The sequence below is a fragment of the Rhinoderma darwinii genome, chromosome 1, assembly GCF_050947455.1.
Source record: "Rhinoderma darwinii isolate aRhiDar2 chromosome 1, aRhiDar2.hap1, whole genome shotgun sequence".
In the NCBI taxonomy this organism is placed as follows: domain Eukaryota; kingdom Metazoa; phylum Chordata; class Amphibia; order Anura; family Rhinodermatidae; genus Rhinoderma; species Rhinoderma darwinii.
Window position 1 is genome coordinate 412,366,769 of NC_134687.1, and position 17,166 is coordinate 412,383,934.

General features: G+C 41.8%; 13 non-coding genes across 13 annotated transcripts; all 13 read left to right on the forward strand.

Moving 5' to 3' along the window:
* Window positions 1-707: 707 nt before the first annotated feature.
* Window positions 708-790, forward strand: TRNAL-UAG (transfer RNA leucine (anticodon UAG)). Its single transcript has one exon. It is a non-coding gene; the product is annotated as a tRNA-Leu (tRNA).
* A 2,047-nt stretch (window positions 791-2,837) lies between these two features.
* TRNAL-UAG (transfer RNA leucine (anticodon UAG)) lies at window positions 2,838-2,920 on the forward strand. The gene has a single exon. It is a non-coding gene; the product is annotated as a tRNA-Leu (tRNA).
* A 1,187-nt stretch (window positions 2,921-4,107) lies between these two features.
* On the forward strand, window positions 4,108-4,190 carry TRNAL-UAG (transfer RNA leucine (anticodon UAG)). The gene has a single exon. It is a non-coding gene; the product is annotated as a tRNA-Leu (tRNA).
* Window positions 4,191-5,373: 1,183 nt separating this feature from the next.
* TRNAL-UAG (transfer RNA leucine (anticodon UAG)) lies at window positions 5,374-5,456 on the forward strand. The gene has a single exon. It is a non-coding gene; the product is annotated as a tRNA-Leu (tRNA).
* Window positions 5,457-6,642: 1,186 nt separating this feature from the next.
* Window positions 6,643-6,725, forward strand: TRNAL-UAG (transfer RNA leucine (anticodon UAG)). The gene has a single exon. It is a non-coding gene; the product is annotated as a tRNA-Leu (tRNA).
* A 1,184-nt stretch (window positions 6,726-7,909) lies between these two features.
* On the forward strand, window positions 7,910-7,992 carry TRNAL-UAG (transfer RNA leucine (anticodon UAG)). Its single transcript has one exon. It is a non-coding gene; the product is annotated as a tRNA-Leu (tRNA).
* A 1,183-nt stretch (window positions 7,993-9,175) lies between these two features.
* Window positions 9,176-9,258, forward strand: TRNAL-UAG (transfer RNA leucine (anticodon UAG)). The gene has a single exon. It is a non-coding gene; the product is annotated as a tRNA-Leu (tRNA).
* A 1,182-nt stretch (window positions 9,259-10,440) lies between these two features.
* TRNAL-UAG (transfer RNA leucine (anticodon UAG)) lies at window positions 10,441-10,523 on the forward strand. The gene has a single exon. It is a non-coding gene; the product is annotated as a tRNA-Leu (tRNA).
* A 1,185-nt stretch (window positions 10,524-11,708) lies between these two features.
* Window positions 11,709-11,791, forward strand: TRNAL-UAG (transfer RNA leucine (anticodon UAG)). The gene has a single exon. It is a non-coding gene; the product is annotated as a tRNA-Leu (tRNA).
* Window positions 11,792-12,977: 1,186 nt separating this feature from the next.
* Window positions 12,978-13,060, forward strand: TRNAL-UAG (transfer RNA leucine (anticodon UAG)). Its single transcript has one exon. It is a non-coding gene; the product is annotated as a tRNA-Leu (tRNA).
* A 1,185-nt stretch (window positions 13,061-14,245) lies between these two features.
* On the forward strand, window positions 14,246-14,328 carry TRNAL-UAG (transfer RNA leucine (anticodon UAG)). Its single transcript has one exon. It is a non-coding gene; the product is annotated as a tRNA-Leu (tRNA).
* A 1,186-nt stretch (window positions 14,329-15,514) lies between these two features.
* Window positions 15,515-15,597, forward strand: TRNAL-UAG (transfer RNA leucine (anticodon UAG)). The gene has a single exon. It is a non-coding gene; the product is annotated as a tRNA-Leu (tRNA).
* Window positions 15,598-16,783: 1,186 nt separating this feature from the next.
* On the forward strand, window positions 16,784-16,866 carry TRNAL-UAG (transfer RNA leucine (anticodon UAG)). The gene has a single exon. It is a non-coding gene; the product is annotated as a tRNA-Leu (tRNA).
* The last annotated feature ends 300 nt before the right edge of the window (window positions 16,867-17,166 follow it).

Here is a 17,166-nt window from a genome sequence, read left to right on the forward strand (position 1 = left end):
TTGTGGCAATATTCGAGACACGGGGCCACATCTTGGGCCTGGCTTCAGAACATGGCCTAGCTCCACTACTGTGCACTCCATAGCTCCAAGAGACCAGCCTGAGCCACTTATATACATGTGGCTTTGAATTAGTGGGAGTTTGGAGCCAAATTAATTCTAGTACTTGTAAAACTGTCAGAGAAACCCCATCCCTGACGAACACCTGCAGAACCCACCAGTTACGCGGCTTAATCTAAATTCTGATAAAGAGAAGTGCTCCACACCCAACAGTCAGGTGCAGTAGATACCTTTTTTTAGTACCACGACTTTCACAACACTCCTTTCTGCCAACTTTTTTAACCTTGATCATATTCTCTACCAACTCTAAATTCTCATGATCCCCATATCTCTAACAGGACCCTAAATATAAGTGAACAATGTAAAACAATTCATATCCCTCTGCTTACTTGAGTGAATGTTATAGAGAATCCTACACCACTGCCTTACTCCTGGGTACCTCCCAGGGGGATTTCTCTATATTTTCAAGATCAAGCAAGTAAAAGGGTCTTCAAGGACTTCTTTTTGCAACACTGTAATCATAAACCAATAAATACAAGACGGAAATGGACAAGAAACAGTTCTAATCTTTCAATTCAACATCCCCAAAAAATCGACTCTTAACATGATTGTTTTTCCTACCAATCTGGAGAGGCAGAGGTTTTCTGTAAGTCAGGATGGCTGAGTGGTCTAAGGTGCTCCGTTTAGGTCGCAGTCTCCCCTGGAGGCGTGGGTTCAAATCCCACTTCTGACAACTCATCTTTTCTTAAACATACTTCGCAGTCATTCCGTCAGTGTTAGTGAAATAATAGTAAAAAAAACTATGTCGGTATACACCCCAAAACATTAGACTCTTCAGATAACTGTTTCGGCATCCAATCTTTAAAAATTGCACTTTTGTGTAGGTTAGGATGACCGACCGGTCTCTCTTGAATTTGTGGATTTAAATCCCACTTTTGAACACTCATATTTTCTTAGCATGATATAATGTCAGGTCTAACACTCATAAAGTAATGACACATTTTCATTGAGTTCCTCCGCTATCCTGGTAAAATCCTCGCCAACTCCCTGTAAAGACTTCTACAGACTTAACACCAGACCTGGGACAATTCTGCATTCAGTACTATTGAGTGATAGTGCAGCTATTCTGTTGCCCAATTTCTATGCAGCTGAGTACGGCGATGAGAGGAGTCCTTTTGCTAATAGCATTTACCCACTGCAACCGTGTAAGTTGTGGCAATATTCGAGACACGGGGCCACATCCTGGGCCTGGCTACAGAACATGGCCTAGCTCCACTACTGTGCACTCCATAGCTCCAAGAGACCAGCCCGAGCCACTTATATACATGTGGCTTTGTATTAGTGGGAGTTTGGAGCCAAATTAATTCTAGCACTTGTAAAGCTGTCAGAGAAACCCCATCCCTGACGAACACCTGCAGAACCCACCAGTTACGCGGCTTAATCTAAATTCTGATAAAGAGAAGTGCTCCACACCCAACAGTCAGGTGCAGTAGATACCTTTTATAGTACCACGACTTTCACAACACTCCTTTCTGCCAACTTTTTTAACCTTGATCATATTCTCTACCAACTCTAAATTCTCATCATCCCCATATCTCTAACAGGACCCTAAATATAAGTGAACAATGTAAAACAATTAATATCCCTCTGCTTACTTGAGTGAATGTTATAGAGAATCCTACACCACTGCCTTACTCCTGGGTACCTCCCAGGGGGATTTCTCTATATTTTCAAGATCAAGCAAGTAAAAGGGTCTTCAAGGACTTCTTTTTGCAACACTGTAATCATAAACCAATAAATACAAGACGGAAATGGACAAGAAACAGTTCTAATCTTTCAATTCAACATCCCCAAAAAATCGACTCTTAAAGGAACAGTGTCATGGCAAATAATTTTTTAATATGTTAAAGATGTTAGTGCTGTAATAAAAACGTTTATATTCATTTGTGTGTTTGTGTTTTACTGTTTCTTATTTTTACACTTTTTCTTCCCTATGGGGGCTGCCATTTTTTGTTCCATTTCTGTGTGTGTCGATTAACGACACACACAGACATGGAGTACGGCAGCCACAGTCCCATAGGGACTGTGAACGGCTCCCGTCCCATTCACGTCCGTGTACGGCGTCTGTGTGGGAACTGCGCATGCGCCGCTCCCACACAGTCCTATTCCAAATTGGCGCCGTCCGGCGCCATTTTCCTGTGGACCGGAAGTCGCGGCCGGACTGTAATATTACTACTTCCGGTCGCGGCTTCCGGACTTGTGCACATGGAACAGCGGCAGCAAAGGGAGCGGACGGGCCGGAGGGAGCCGCGGCGGCAGGAGCAGGTAAGCGATTTCAATGTATGTTAGTGTTTGTGTGTGTTTACTACTGTATGTAAACCTACTACACTGTGGGTTACCTCAAAAAATGGCGACACACAGTGTAGGAGGTTAAACCTTTCAAACCCCTCGTTTATCCCGGCACTAGCCAGGATAAAGGAGGGGGGGATGCTGAGAGCTCACTAGAGCGAGAGCTTTTAACCCAATGTTGCAATGCTGCAATTTTGGGAACTAGCTCCAACTAGCTCCATCTAGTGACCAAAAATGGGTAGTATTATAAATTTGAAAAAATTTATAATATTTCCTGACTCGCGAAAAAAATAAAAAAAATTTGAACAATGTTTAATCACCCACACACTAAATGTTTAAATTTAAAAAAAAAAACATGTTTTTGGGGCGACACCATGCCTTTAACATGATTGTTTTTCCTACCAATCTGGAGAGGCAGAGGTTTTCTGTAAGTCAGGATGGCCGAGTGGTCTAAGGCGCTGCGTTTAGGTCGCAGTCTCCCCTGGAGGCGTGGGTTCAAATCCCACTTCTGACAACTCATCTTTTCTTAAACATACTTTGCAGTCATTCCGTCAGTGTTAGTGAAATAATAGTAAAAAAAACTATGTCGGTATACGCCCCAAAACATACATTAGACTCTTCAGATAACTGTTTTGGCATCCAATCTTTAAAAATTGCACTTTTGTTTAGGTTAGGATGACCGACCGGTCTCTCTTGAATTTGTGGATTTAAATCCCACTTTTGAACACTTATATTTTCTTAGCATGATATAATGTCAGGTCTAACACTCATAAAGTAATAACACATTTTCCTTGAGCTCCTCCGCTATCCTGGTAAAATCCTCGCCAACTCCCTGTAAAGACTTCTACAAACTCAACACCAGACCTGGGACAATTCTGCATTCAGTACTATTGAGTGATAGTGCAGCTATTCTGTTGCCCAATTTCTATGCAGCTGAGTACGGCGATGAGAGGAGTCCTTTTGCTAATAGCATTTACCCACTGCAACCGTGTAAGTTGTGGCAATATTCGAGACACGGGGCCACATCCTGGGCCTGGCTACAGAACATGGCCTAGCTCCACTACTGTGCACTCCATAGCTCCAAGAGACCAGCCCGAGCCACTTATATACCATTGGCTTTGTATTAGTGGGAGTTTGGAGCCAAATTAATTCTAGCACTTGTAAAGCTGTCAGAGAAACCCCATCCCTGACGAACACCTGCAGAACCCACCAGTTACGCGGCTTAATCTAAATTCTGATAAAGAGAAGTGCTCCACACCCAACAGTCAGGTGCAGTAGATACCTTTTATAGTACCACGACTTTAACAACACTCCTTTCTGACAACTTTTTTAACCTTGATCATATTCTCTACCAACTCTAAATTCTCATGATCCCCATATCTCTAACAGGACCCTAAATATAAGTGAACAATGTAAAACAATTCATATCCCTCTGCTTACTTGAGTGAATGTTATAGAGAATCCTACACCACTGCCTTACTCCTGGGTACCTCCCAGGGGGATTTCTCTATATTTTCAAGATCAAGCAAGTAAAAGGGTCTTCAAGGACTTCTTTTTGCAACACTGTAATCATAAACCAATAAATACAAGACGGAAATGGACAAGAAACAGTTCTAATCTTTCAATTCAACATCCCCAAAAAATCGACTCTTAACATGATTGTTTTTCCTACCAATTTGGAGAGGCAGAGGTTTTCTGTAAGTCAGGATGGCCGAGTGGTCTAAGGCGCTGCGTTTAGGTCGCAGTCTCCCCTGGAGGCGTGGGTTCAAATCCCACTTCTGACAACTCATCTTTTCTTAAACATACTTCGCAGTCATTCTGTCAGTGTTAGTGAAATAATAGTAAAAAAACTATGTCGGTATACGCCCCAAAACATTAGACTCTTCAGATAACTGTTTCGGCATCCAATCTTTAAAAATTGCAATTTTGTGTAGGTTAGGATGACCGACCGGTGTCTCTTGAATTTGTGGATTTAAATCCCACTTTTGAACACTCATATTTTCTTAGCATGATATAATGTCAGGTCTAACACTCATAAAGTAATGACACATTTTCATTGAGCTCCTCCGCTATCCTGGTAAAATCCTCGCCAACTCCCTGTAAAGACTTCTACAGACTTAACACCAGACCTGGGACAATTCTGCATTCAGTACTATTGAGTGATAGTGCAGCTATTCTGTTGCCCAATTTCTATGCAGCTGAGTACGGCGATGAGAGGAGTCCTTTTGCTATTAGCATTTACCCACTGCAACCGTGTAAGTTGTGGCAATATTCGAGACACGGGGCCACATCCTGGGCCTGGCTACAGAACATGGCCTAGCTCCACTACTGTGCACTCCATAGCTCCAAGAGACCAGCCCGAGCCACTTATATACATGTGGCTTTGTATTAGTGGGAGTTTGGAGCCAAATTAATTCTAGCACTTGTAAAGCTGTCAGAGAAACCCCATCCCTGACGAACACCTGCAGAACCCACCAGTTACGCGGCTTAATCTAAATTCTGATAAAGAGAAGTGCTCCACACCCAACAGTCAGGTGCAGTAGATACCTTTTTTTAGTACCACGACTTTCACAACACTCCTTTCTGCCAACTTTTTTAACCTTGATCATATTCTCTACCAACTCTAAATTCTCATGATCCCCATATCTCTAACAGGACCCTAAATATAAGTGAACAATGTAAAACAATTCATATCCCTCTGCTTACTTGAGTGAATGTTATAGAGAATCCTACACCACTGCCTTACTCCTGGGTACCTCCCAGGGGGATTTCTCTATATTTTCAAGATCAAGCAAGTAAAAGGGTCTTCAAGGACTTCTTTTTGCAACACTGTAATCATAAACCAATAAATACAAGACGGAAATGGACAAGAAACAGTTCTAATCTTTCAATTCAACATCCCCAAAAAATCGACTCTTAACATGATTGTTTTTCCTACCAATCTGGAGAGGTAGAGGTTTTCTGTAAGTCAGGATGGCCGAGTGGTCTAAGGCGCTGCGTTTAGGTCGCAGTCTCCCCTGGAGGCGTGGGTTCAAATCCCACTTCTGACAACTCATCTTTTCTTAAACATTCTTCGCAGTCATTCTGTCAGTGTTAGTGAAATAATAGTAAAAAACTATGTCGGTATACGCCCCAAAACATACATTAGACTCTTCAGATAACTGTTTTGGCATCCAATCTTTAAAAATTGCACTTTTGTTTAGGTTAGGATGACCGACCGGTCTCTCTTGAATTTGCGGATTTAAATCCCACTTTTGAACACTTATATTTTCTTAGCATGATATAATGTCAGGTCTAACACTCATAAAGTAATAACACATTTTCCTTGAGCTCCTCCGCTATCCTGGTAAAATCCTCGCCAACTCCCTGTAAAGACTTCTACAAACTCAACACCAGACCTGGGACAATTCTGCATTCAGTACTATTGAGTGATAGTGCAGCTATTCTGTTGCCCAATTTCTATGCAGCTGAGTACGGCGATGAGAGGAGTCCTTTTGCTAATAGCATTTACCCACTGCAACCGTGTAAGTTGTGGCAATATTCGAGACACGGGGCCAAATCCTGGGCCTGGATACAGAACATGGCCTAGCTCCACTACTGTGCACTCCATAGCTCCAAGAGACCAGCCCGAGCCACTTATATACATGTGGCTTTGTATTAGTGGGAGTTTGGAGCCAAATTAATTCTAGCACTTGTAAAGCTGTCAGAGAAACCCCATCCCTGACGAACACCTGCAGAACCCACCAGTTACGCGGCTTAATCTAAATTCTGATAAAGAGAAGTGCTCCACACCCAACAGTCAGGTGCAGTAGATACCTTTTTTTAGTACCACGACTTTCACAACACTCCTTTCTGCCAACTTTTTTAACCTTGATCATATTCTCTACCAACTCTAAATTCTCATGATCCCCATATCTCTAACAGGACCCTAAATATAAGTGAACAATGTAAAACAATTCATATCCCTCTGCTTACTTGAGTGAATGTTATAGAGAATCCTACACCACTGCCTTACTCCTGGGTACCTCCCAGGGGGATTTCTCTATATTTTCAAGATCAAGCAAGTAAAAGGGTCTTCAAGGACTTCTTTTTGCAACACTGTAATCATAAACCAATAAATACAAGACGGAAATGGACAAGAAACAGTTCTAATCTTTCAATTCAACATCCCCAAAAAATCGACTCTTAACATGATTGTTTTTCCTACCAATCTGGAGAAGCAGAGGTTTTCTGTAAGTCAGGATGGCCGAGTGGTCTAAGGCGCTGCGTTTAGGTCGCAGTCTCCCCTGGAGGCGTGGGTTCAAATCCCACTTCTGACAACTCATCTTTTCTTAAACATACTTCGCAGTCATTCCGTCAGTGTTAGTGAAATAATAGTAAAAAAACTATGTCGGTATACGCCCCAAAACATTAGACTCTTCAGATAACTGTTTCGGCATCCAATCTTTAAAAATTGCACTTTTGTTTAGGTTAGGATGACCGACCGGTCTCTCTTGAATTTGTGGATTTAAATCCCACTTTTGAACACTTATATTTTCTTAGCATGATATAATGTCAGGTCTAACACTCATAAAGTAATAACACATTTTCCTTGAGCTCCTCCGCTATCCTGGTAAAATCCTTGCCAACTCCCTGTAAAGACTTCTACAAACTCAACACCAGACCTGGGACAATTCTGCATTCAGTACTATTGAGTGATATTGCAGCTATTCTGTTGCCCAATTTCTATGCAGCTTAGTACGGCGATGAGAGGAGTCCTTTTGCTAATAGCATTTACCTCACTGCAACCATGTAAGTTGTGGCAATATTCGAGACACGGGGCCACATCTTGGGCCTGGCTTCAGAACATGGCCTAGCTCCACTACTGTGCACTCCATAGCTCCAAGAGACCAGCCCGAGCCACTTATATACATGTGGCTTTGAATTAGTGGGAGTTTGGAGCCAAATTAATTCTAGTACTTGTAAAACTGTCAGAGAAACCCCATCCCTGACGAACACCTGCAGAACCCACCAGTTACGCGGCTTAATCTAAATTCTGATAAAGAGAAGTGCTCCACACCCAACAGTCAGGTGCAGTAGATACCTTTTTTTAGTACCACGACTTTCACAACACTCCTTTCTGCCAACTTTTTTAACCTTGATCATATTCTCTACCAACTCTAAATTCTCATGATCCCCATATCTCTAACAGGACCCTAAATATAAGTGAACAATGTAAAACAATTCATATCCCTCTGCTTACTTGAGTGAATGTTATAGAGAATCCTACACCACTGCCTTACTCCTGGGTACCTCCCAGGGGGATTTCTCTATATTTTCAAGATCAAGCAAGTAAAAGGGTCTTCAAGGACTTCTTTTTGCAACACTGTAATCATAAACCAATAAATACAAGACGGAAATGGACAAGAAACAGTTCTAATCTTTCAATTCAACATCCCCAAAAAATCGACTCTTAACATGATTGTTTTTCCTACCAATCTGGAGAGTCAGAGGTTTTCTGTAAGTCAGGATGGCCGAGTGGTCTAAGGCGCTGCGTTTAGGTCGCAGTCTCCCCTGGAGGCGTGGGTTCAAATCCCACTTCTGACAACTCATCTTTTCTTAAACATACTTCGCAGTCATTCCGTCAGTGTTAGTGAAATAATAGTAAAAAAAACTATGTCGGTATACGCCCCAAAACATTAGACTCTTCAGATAACTGTTTCGGCATCCAATCTTTAAAAATTGCACTTTTGTGTAGGTTAGGATGACCGACCGGTCTCTCTTGAATTTGTGGATTTAAATCCCACTTTTGAACACTCATATTTTCTTAGCATGATATAATGTCAGGTCTAACACTCATAAAGTAATGACACATTTTCATTGAGCTCCTCCGCTATCCTGGTAAAATCCTCGCCAACTCCCTGTAAAGACTTCTACAGACTTAACACCAGACCTGGGACAATTCTGCATTCAGTACTATTGAGTGATAGTGCAGCTATTCTGTTGCCCAATTTCTATGCAGCTGAGTACGGCGATGAGAGGAGTCCTTTTGCTAATAGCATTTACCCACTGCAACCGTGTAAGTTGTGGCAATATTCGAGACACGGGGCCACATCCTGGGCCTGGCTACAGAACATGGCCTAGCTCCACTACTGTGCACTCCATAGCTCCAAGAGACCAGCCCGAGCCACTTATATACATGTAGCTTTGTATTAGTGGGAGTTTGGAGCCTAATTAATTCTAGCACTTGTAAAGCTGTCAGAGAAACCCCATCCCTGACGAACACCTGCAGAACCCACCAGTTACGCGGCTTAATCTAAATTCTGATAAAGAGAAGTGCTCCACACCCAACAGTCAGGTGCAGTAGATACCTTTTATAGTACCACGACTTTCACAACACTCCTTTCTGCCAACTTTTTTAACCTTGATCATATTCTCTACCAACTGTAAATTCTCATGATCCCCATATCTCTAACAGGACCCTAAATATAAGTGAACAATGTAAAACAATTCATATCCCTCTGCTTACTTGAGTGAATGTTATAGAGAATCCTACACCACTGCCTTACTCCTGGGTACCTCCCAGGGGGATTTCTCTATATTTTCAAGATCAAGCAAGTAAAAGGGTCTTCAAGGACTTCTTTTTGCAACACTGTAATCATAAACCAATAAATACAAGACGGAAATGGACAAGAAACAGTTCTAATCTTTCAATTCAACATCCCCAAAAAATCGACTCTTAACATGATTGTTTTTCCTACCAATCTGGAGAGGCAGAGGTTTTCTGTAAGTCAGGATGGCCGAGTGGTCTAAGGCGCTGCGTTTAGGTCGCAGTCTCCCCTGGAGGTGTGGGTTCAAATCCCACTTCTGACAACTCAACTTTTCTTAAACATACTTTGCAGTCATTCCGTCAGTGTTAGTGAAATAATAGTAAAAAAACTATGTCGGTATACGCCCCAAAACATTAGACTCTTCAGATAACTGTTTCGGCATCCAATCTTTAAAAATTGCACTTTTGTGTAGGTTAGGATGACCGACCGGTCTCTCTTGAATTTGTGGATTTAAATCCCACTTTTGAACACTCATATTTTCTTAGCATGATATAATGTCAGGTCTAACACTCATAAAGTAATGACACATTTTCATTGAGCTCCTCCGCTATCCTGGTAAAATCCTCGCCAACTCCCTGTAAAGACTTCTACAGACTTAACACCAGACCTGGGACAATTCTGCATTCAGTACTATTGAGTGATAGTGCAGCTATTCTGTTGCCCAATTTCTATGCAGCTGAGTACGGCGATGAGAGGAGTCCTTTTGCTAATAGCATTTACCCACTGCAACCGTGTAAGTTGTGGCAATATTCGAGACACGGGGCCACATCCTGGGCCTGGCTACAGAACATGGCCTAGCTCCACTACTGTGCACTCCATAGCTCCAAGAGACCAGCCCGAGCCACTTATATACATGTGGCTTTGTATTAGTGGGAGTTTGGAGCCAAATTAATTCTAGCACTTGTAAAGCTGTCAGAGAAACCCCATCCCTGACGAACACCTGCAGAACCCACCAGTTACGCGGCTTAATCTAAATTCTGATAAAGAGAAGTGCTCCACACCCAACAGTCAGGTGCAGTAGATACCTTTTATAGTACCACGACTTTCACAACACTCCTTTCTGCCAACTTTTTTAACCTTGATCATATTCTCTACCAACTCTAAATTCTCATGATCCCCATATCTCTAACAGGACCCTAAATATAAGTGAACAATGTAAAACAATTCATATCCCTCTGCTTACTTGAGTGAATGTTATAGAGAATCCTACACCACTGCCTTACTCCTGGGTACCTCCCAGCGGGATTTCTCTATATTTTCAAGATCAAGCAAGTAAAAGGGTCTTCAAGGACTTCTTTTTGCAACACTGTAATCATAAACCAATAAATACAAGACGGAAATGGACAAGAAACAGTTCTAATCTTTCAATTCAACATCCCCAAAAAATCGACTCTTAACATGATTGTTTTTCCTACCAATCTGGAGAGGTAGAGGTTTTCTGTAAGTCAGGATGGCCGAGTGGTCTAAGGCGCTGCGTTTAGGTCGCAGTCTCCCCTGGAGGCGTGGGTTCAAATCCCACTTCTGACAACTCATCTTTTCTTAAACATTCTTCGCAGTCATTCTGTCAGTGTTAGTGAAATAATAGTAAAAAACTATGTCGGTATACGCCCCAAAACATACATTAGACTCTTCAGATAACTGTTTTGGCATCCAATCTTTAAAAATTGCACTTTTGTTTAGGTTAGGATGACCGACCGGTCTCTCTTGAATTTGCGGATTTAAATCCCACTTTTGAACACTTATATTTTCTTAGCATGATATAATGTCAGGTCTAACACTCATAAAGTAATAACACATTTTCCTTGAGCTCCTCCGCTATCCTGGTAAAATCCTCGCCAACTCCCTGTAAAGACTTCTACAAACTCAACACCAGACCTGGGACAATTCTGCATTCAGTACTATTGAGTGATAGTGCAGCTATTCTGTTGCCCAATTTCTATGCAGCTGAGTACGGCGATGAGAGGAGTCCTTTTGCTAATAGCATTTACCCACTGCAACCGTGTAAGTTGTGGCAATATTCGAGACACGGGGCCAAATCCTGGGCCTGGATACAGAACATGGCCTAGCTCCACTACTGTGCACTCCATAGCTCCAAGAGACCAGCCCGAGCCACTTATATACATGTGGCTTTGTATTAGTGGGAGTTTGGAGCCAAATTAATTCTAGCACTTGTAAAGCTGTCAGAGAAACCCCATCCCTGACGAACACCTGCAGAACCCACCAGTTACGCGGCTTAATCTAAATTCTGATAAAGAGAAGTGCTCCACACCCAACAGTCAGGTGCAGTAGATACCTTTTATAGTACCACGACTTTAACAACACTCCTTTCTGACAACTTTTTTAACCTTGATCATATTCTCTACCAACTCTAAATTCTCATGATCCCCATATCTCTAACAGGACCCTAAATATAAGTGAACAATGTAAAACAATTCATATCCCTCTGCTTACTTGAGTGAATGTTATAGAGAATCCTACACCACTGCCTTACTCCTGGGTACCTCCCAGGGGGATTTCTCTATATTTTCAAGATCAAGCAAGTAAAAGGGTCTTCAAGGACTTCTTTTTGCAACACTGTAATCATAAACCAATAAATACAAGACGGAAATGGACAAGAAACAGTTCTAATCTTTCAATTCAACATCCCCAAAAAATCGACTCTTAACATGATTGTTTTTCCTACCAATTTGGAGAGGCAGAGGTTTTCTGTAAGTCAGGATGGCCGAGTGGTCTAAGGCGCTGCGTTTAGGTCGCAGTCTCCCCTGGAGGCGTGGGTTCAAATCCCACTTCTGACAACTCATCTTTTCTTAAACATACTTCGCAGTCATTCTGTCAGTGTTAGTGAAATAATAGTAAAAAACTATGTCGGTATACGCCCCAAAACATACATTAGACTCTTCAGATAACTGTTTTGGCATCCAATCTTTAAAAATTGCACTTTTGTTTAGGTTAGGATGACCGACCTGTCTCTCTTGAATTTGTGGATTTAAATCCCACTTTTGAACACTTATATTTTCTTAGCATGATATAATGTCAGGTCTAACACTCATAAAGTAATAACACATTTTCCTTGAGCTCCTCCGCTATCCTGGTAAAATCCTCGCCAACTCCCTGTAAAGACTTCTACAAACTCAACACCAGACCTGGGACAATTCTGCATTCAGTACTATTGAGTGATAGTGCAGCTATTCTGTTGCCCAATTTCTATGCAGCTGAGTACGGCGATGAGAGGAGTCCTTTTGCTAATAGCATTTACCCACTGCAACCGTGTAAGTTGTGGCAATATTCGAGACACGGGGCCACATCCTGGGCCTGGCTACAGAACATGGCCTAGCTCCACTACTGTGCACTCCATAGCTCCAAGAGACCAGCCCGAGCCACTTATATACATGTGGCTTTGTATTAGTGGGAGTTTGGAGCCAAATTAATTCTAGCACTTGTAAAGCTGTCAGAGAAACCCCATCCCTGACGAACACCTGCAGAACCCACCAGTTACGCGGCTTAATCTAAATTCTGATAAAGAGAAGTGCTCCACACCCAACAGTCAGGTGCAGTAGATACCTTTTTTTAGTACCACGACTTTCACAACACTCCTTTCTGCCAACTTTTTTAACCTTGATCATATTCTCTACCAACTCTAAATTCTCATGATCCCCATATCTCTAACAGGACCCTAAATATAAGTGAACAATGTAAAACAATTCATATCCCTCTGCTTACTTGAGTGAATGTTATAGAGAATCCTACACCACTGCCTTACTCCTGGGTACCTCCCAGGGGGATTTCTCTATATTTTCAAGATCAAGCAAGTAAAAGGGTCTTCAAGGACTTCTTTTTGCAACACTGTAATCATAAACCAATAAATACAAGACGGAAATGGACAAGAAACAGTTCTAATCTTTCAATTCAACATCCCCAAAAAATCGACTCTTAACATGATTGTTTTTCCTACCAATCTGGAGAGGTAGAGGTTTTCTGTAAGTCAGGATGGCCGAGTGGTCTAAGGCGCTGCGTTTAGGTCGCAGTCTCCCCTGGAGGCGTGGGTTCAAATCCCACTTCTGACAACTCATCTTTTCTTAAACATTCTTCGCAGTCATTCTGTCAGTGTTAGTGAAATAATAGTAAAAAACTATGTCGGTATACGCCCCAAAACATACATTAGACTCTTCAGATAACTGTTTTGGCATCCAATCTTTAAAAATTGCACTTTTGTTTAGGTTAGGATGACCGACCGGTCTCTCTTGAATTTGCGGATTTAAATCCCACTTTTGAACACTTATATTTTCTTAGCATGATATAATGTCAGGTCTAACACTCATAAAGTAATAACACATTTTCCTTGAGCTCCTCCGCTATCCTGGTAAAATCCTCGCCAACTCCCTGTAAAGACTTCTACAAACTCAACACCAGACCTGGGACAATTCTGCATTCAGTACTATTGAGTGATAGTGCAGCTATTCTGTTGCCCAATTTCTATGCAGCTGAGTACGGCGATGAGAGGAGTCCTTTTGCTAATAGCATTTACCCACTGCAACCGTGTAAGTTGTGGCAATATTCGAGACACGGGGCCAAATCCTGGGCCTGGATACAGAACATGGCCTAGCTCCACTACTGTGCACTCCATAGCTCCAAGAGACCAGCCCGAGCCACTTATATACATGTGGCTTTGTATTAGTGGGAGTTTGGAGCCAAATTAATTCTAGCACTTGTAAAGCTGTCAGAGAAACCCCATCCCTGACGAACACCTGCAGAACCCACCAGTTACGCGGCTTAATCTAAATTCTGATAAAGAGAAGTGCTCCACACCCAACAGTCAGGTGCAGTAGATACCTTTTATAGTACCACGACTTTAACAACACTCCTTTCTGACAACTTTTTTAACCTTGATCATATTCTCTACCAACTCTAAATTCTCATGATCCCCATATCTCTAACAGGACCCTAAATATAAGTGAACAATGTAAAACAATTCATATCCCTCTGCTTACTTGAGTGAATGTTATAGAGAATCCTACACCACTGCCTTACTCCTGGGTACCTCCCAGGGGGATTTCTCTATATTTTCAAGATCAAGCAAGTAAAAGGGTCTTCAAGGACTTCTTTTTGCAACACTGTAATCATAAACCAATAAATACAAGACGGAAATGGACAAGAAACAGTTCTAATCTTTCAATTCAACATCCCCAAAAAATCGACTCTTAACATGATTGTTTTTCCTACCAATTTGGAGAGGCAGAGGTTTTCTGTAAGTCAGGATGGCCGAGTGGTCTAAGGCGCTGCGTTTAGGTCGCAGTCTCCCCTGGAGGCGTGGGTTCAAATCCCACTTCTGACAACTCATCTTTTCTTAAACATACTTCGCAGTCATTCTGTCAGTGTTAGTGAAATAATAGTAAAAAACTATGTCGGTATACGCCCCAAAACATACATTAGACTCTTCAGATAACTGTTTTGGCATCCAATCTTTAAAAATTGCACTTTTGTTTAGGTTAGGATGACCGACCTGTCTCTCTTGAATTTGTGGATTTAAATCCCACTTTTGAACACTTATATTTTCTTAGCATGATATAATGTCAGGTCTAACACTCATAAAGTAATAACACATTTTCCTTGAGCTCCTCCGCTATCCTGGTAAAATCCTCGCCAACTCCCTGTAAAGACTTCTACAAACTCAACACCAGACCTGGGACAATTCTGCATTCAGTACTATTGAGTGATAGTGCAGCTATTCTGTTGCCCAATTTCTATGCAGCTGAGTACGGCGATGAGAGGAGTCCTTTTGCTAATAGCATTTACCCACTGCAACCGTGTAAGTTGTGGCAATATTCGAGACACGGGGCCACATCCTGGGCCTGGCTACAGAACATGGCCTAGCTCCACTACTGTGCACTCCATAGCTCCAAGAGACCAGCCCGAGCCACTTATATACATGTGGCTTTGTATTAGTGGGAGTTTGGAGCCAAATTAATTCTAGCACTTGTAAAGCTGTCAGAGAAACCCCATCCCTGACGAACACCTGCAGAACCCACCAGTTACGCGGCTTAATCTAAATTCTGATAAAGAGAAGTGCTCCACACCCAACAGTCAGGTGCAGTAGATACCTTTTTTTAGTACCACGACTTTCACAACACTCCTTTCTGCCAACTTTTTTAACCTTGATCATATTCTCTACCAACTCTAAATTCTCATGATCCCCATATCTCTAACAGGACCCTAAATATAAGTGAACAATGTAAAACAATTCATATCCCTCTGCTTACTTGAGTGAATGTTATAGAGAATCCTACACCACTGCCTTACTCCTGGGTACCTCCCAGGGGGATTTCTCTATATTTTCAAGATCAAGCAAGTAAAAGGGTCTTCAAGGACTTCTTTTTGCAACACTGTAATCATAAACCAATAAATACAAGACGGAAATGGACAAGAAACAGTTCTAATCTTTCAATTCAACATCCCCAAAAAATCGACTCTTAACATGATTGTTTTTCCTACCAATCTGGAGAGGTAGAGGTTTTCTGTAAGTCAGGATGGCCGAGTGGTCTAAGGCGCTGCGTTTAGGTCGCAGTCTCCCCTGGAGGCGTGGGTTCAAATCCCACTTCTGACAACTCATCTTTTCTTAAACATTCTTCGCAGTCATTCTGTCAGTGTTAGTGAAATAATAGTAAAAAACTATGTCGGTATACGCCCCAAAACATACATTAGACTCTTCAGATAACTGTTTTGGCATCCAATCTTTAAAAATTGCACTTTTGTTTAGGTTAGGATGACCGACCGGTCTCTCTTGAATTTGCGGATTTAAATCCCACTTTTGAACACTTATATTTTCTTAGCATGATATAATGTCAGGTCTAACACTCATAAAGTAATAACACATTTTCCTTGAGCTCCTCCGCTATCCTGGTAAAATCCTCGCCAACTCCCTGTAAAGACTTCTACAAACTCAACACCAGACCTGGGACAATTCTGCATTCAGTACTATTGAGTGATAGTGCAGCTATTCTGTTGCCCAATTTCTATGCAGCTGAGTACGGCGATGAGAGGAGTCCTTTTGCTAATAGCATTTACCCACTGCAACCGTGTAAGTTGTGGCAATATTCGAGACACGGGGCCAAATCCTGGGCCTGGATACAGAACATGGCCTAGCTCCACTACTGTGCACTCCATAGCTCCAAGAGACCAGCCCGAGCCACTTATATACATGTGGCTTTGTATTAGTGGGAGTTTGGAGCCAAATTAATTCTAGCACTTGTAAAGCTGTCAGAGAAACCCCATCCCTGACGAACACCTGCAGAACCCACCAGTTACGCGGCTTAATCTAAATTCTGATAAAGAGAAGTGCTCCACACCCAACAGTCAGGTGCAGTAGATACCTTTTTTTAGTACCACGACTTTCACAACACTCCTTTCTGCCAACTTTTTTAACCTTGATCATATTCTCTACCAACTCTAAATTCTCATGATCCCCATATCTCTAACAGGACCCTAAATATAAGTGAACAATGTAAAACAATTCATATCCCTCTGCTTACTTGAGTGAATGTTATAGAGAATCCTACACCACTGCCTTACTCCTGGGTACCTCCCAGGGGGATTTCTCTATATTTTCAAGATCAAGCAAGTAAAAGGGTCTTCAAGGACTTCTTTTTGCAACACTGTAATCATAAACCAATAAATACAAGACGGAAATGGACAAGAAACAGTTCTAATCTTTCAATTCAACATCCCCAAAAAATCGACTCTTAACATGATTGTTTTTCCTACCAATCTGGAGAAGCAGAGGTTTTCTGTAAGTCAGGATGGCCGAGTGGTCTAAGGCGCTGCGTTTAGGTCGCAGTCTCCCCTGGAGGCGTGGGTTCAAATCCCACTTCTGACAACTCATCTTTTCTTAAACATACTTCGCAGTCATTCCGTCAGTGTTAGTGAAATAATAGTAAAAAAACTATGTCGGTATACGCCCCAAAACATTAGACTCTTCAGATAACTGTTTCGGCATCCAATCTTTAAAAATTGCACTTTTGTTTAGGTTAGGATGACCGACCGGTCTCTCTTGAATTTGTGGATTTAAATCCCACTTTTGAACACTTATATTTTCTTAGCATGATATAATGTCAGGTCTAACACTCATAAAGTAATAACACATTTTCCTTGAGCTCCTCCGCTATCCTGGTAAAAT